Consider the following 2,195-nt stretch of genomic DNA (forward strand, 5'->3'; position numbering starts at 1 on the left):
TTAAAATAGAAAAGATATGGGCTTCAGAACAGGTTACAAGTATGTTGCAATAATAAGAAGGAATTCACTGTTGAACTCCATTTGTAAAAGTAGGCTTTGCTTGCATTTTAGGTCTTGTCTTCTATGAATGATCAAAAAGATATTCTAGTTAGTTTTCTATTGCTGTGATAAATAGCATGACCTAAAGTACCTTGGGAAGGAAAGGGTTTATTTCAGCTTACAACTCCCAGGTTACAATCCAACACTGAGGGAAGTCGGGGCAGGAACTCAAGGTAGGAAGCTGGAGGCAGGAACTGAAGCAGAGACCATGGAAGAGTGCTTCTTCCTGGCTTGCTCCTCCCAGCTTGCTCAGCCACTTTTCTTCTAGTTCCAAGGCCCACTGCCCAGGGATGGCTCCTCATACAGGGAGTGGGGTCCCTCCTACATGCAATAATAGATAAGAAAATGCTTCACAGGCCAAGCTGATAGAGGAAATTCCTCAATTAAGTTCCTTCTTCTCAGGTGACTCTAGTTTGGGTCAAGTTGACAAAAACTAACCAGCATGTAAGATCATGCATTTTGGGTTATGTGTAGTCCATCAGGCTAAGGCCCAAGAGCTTGACTTTGGGAGTCAGTTTTGGGATTGTTTTTTGGCTCTGTCATTTAGGTAAATTATTTATCCTCTGTGAAGGCCAGTGTTAGGTTTAGTTAATGTCTCTCTTATAAATTTACATCTATTTATTTCCTACATTTAATTTTCTTTGACTTTAATTTGTTATTTTTCCTTGTGCTCTATGAAATGTTTATCATATATTATAAGAACATTTTTTTTCTGAATTTTGTCTTTTCTAATGTTTTCCAGGATACATATTTCCTCTTGGCATAATCTTAGAAGCCTCCAATGAGTTTGATAGGCATTATTTTTCTTATAAGTCAGTTTGAAATGTATTCCAATTATATTATACTTATTTTGAAACTGTAGGCTACATAAATACTTATTTCTTAATTTTTAAACATAGGAAGGTTAATGTTTTCAAGGTTCAGAGTTCTTTCCCTTCTCTTCCTCTTAGTCTCCTTTCTTTTCAAGGAATTGGGACTAAATCCAGGGCTTTGTGCATGGTAGGAAAGTGCTTTATCACTGATGGATAATCTCCATGCACGTTTCAGGTTCTTTATCTTTAAAATAAAATAGAGTCAATGGGAGGACTAAATAAGCTAAAGAAACTAAATTCTTAGATAATGTCTACCAGGATCTAATAATAATTGCTATTGTTATTCTTTTTCCCAGACATTCAAAGTAAAAAGAAATCCTGCATAGTTTACCATCTTTTACAGCAGTGTGCACTGGGAAAACCTTCATTTCTACCTGTAGTAGTTGTGAGGCACCTGTATGTTTTTACCTTACTGTTTACCCATTTTCAGGCTTGCGAATTTGTTCTTTAGTTTAGGGCTTATTAGTGCCCTTTGATAGCTCAGTTGGTAGAGTGGAGGACTGTGTTTTAGGGCTTATATTCCTGCTGCTACAGCAGGATAGCAAAGACAGGAGAAAGAGTTTGATTTTATTTTTTAGTTTTATTTAAATGACCTATGCCCTAAAGTCTAAGATGGGAATTTTCACTTTAATAAAACAAAACAATGAGAATATATACATATATTATGTGTATACCAAATGCAGCATTCTTTTATTTTAGAAAATTTGATAATGTTGTATCTTAGCATTGTTGTCTTGTTGACACAACAAAATTGTATTACTTAATGAAATATGATTATTGTTTTGATTTAAAATATTTATAGCATCTTAATTGAACAATGCAAATGGTTCTAAGGGGATTGGAGAGGTTGCTCAATGGTTAAAACACTAGCTGTTCTTGTAGTGGTCCCCAGATTCAGTTCCCAGTATCCAGTTTCAGTTTCAGGGGATCTGACTCTCTTCCAACCTCCATGGACATTGCATTCATAGGTGTACTTACATACATGCATGAAAAACACTCATACACATAAAAATAAATAAGTTAATTAAAAACCAAATGATTCAGAATAGGACTTTTCTTTTTTCTTCTTTTTTTTAAATGAAAAAAATATTTTCTTTATTTTTATTTTATGTGTATGAGTGTATTGCCTGCATGTAGGTAAGTGCACCCATGTCATACAATGCCCACGGAGGACAGAAGAGGCCATCGGATTCCCTGGAACTGGAGTTACGAACAGCTGTTAGC

This window comes from Nannospalax galili, unplaced genomic scaffold (assembly GCF_000622305.1).
Source record: "Nannospalax galili isolate Female #2095 unplaced genomic scaffold, S.galili_v1.0 scaffold751, whole genome shotgun sequence".
Lineage (NCBI taxonomy): Eukaryota > Metazoa > Chordata > Mammalia > Rodentia > Spalacidae > Nannospalax > Nannospalax galili.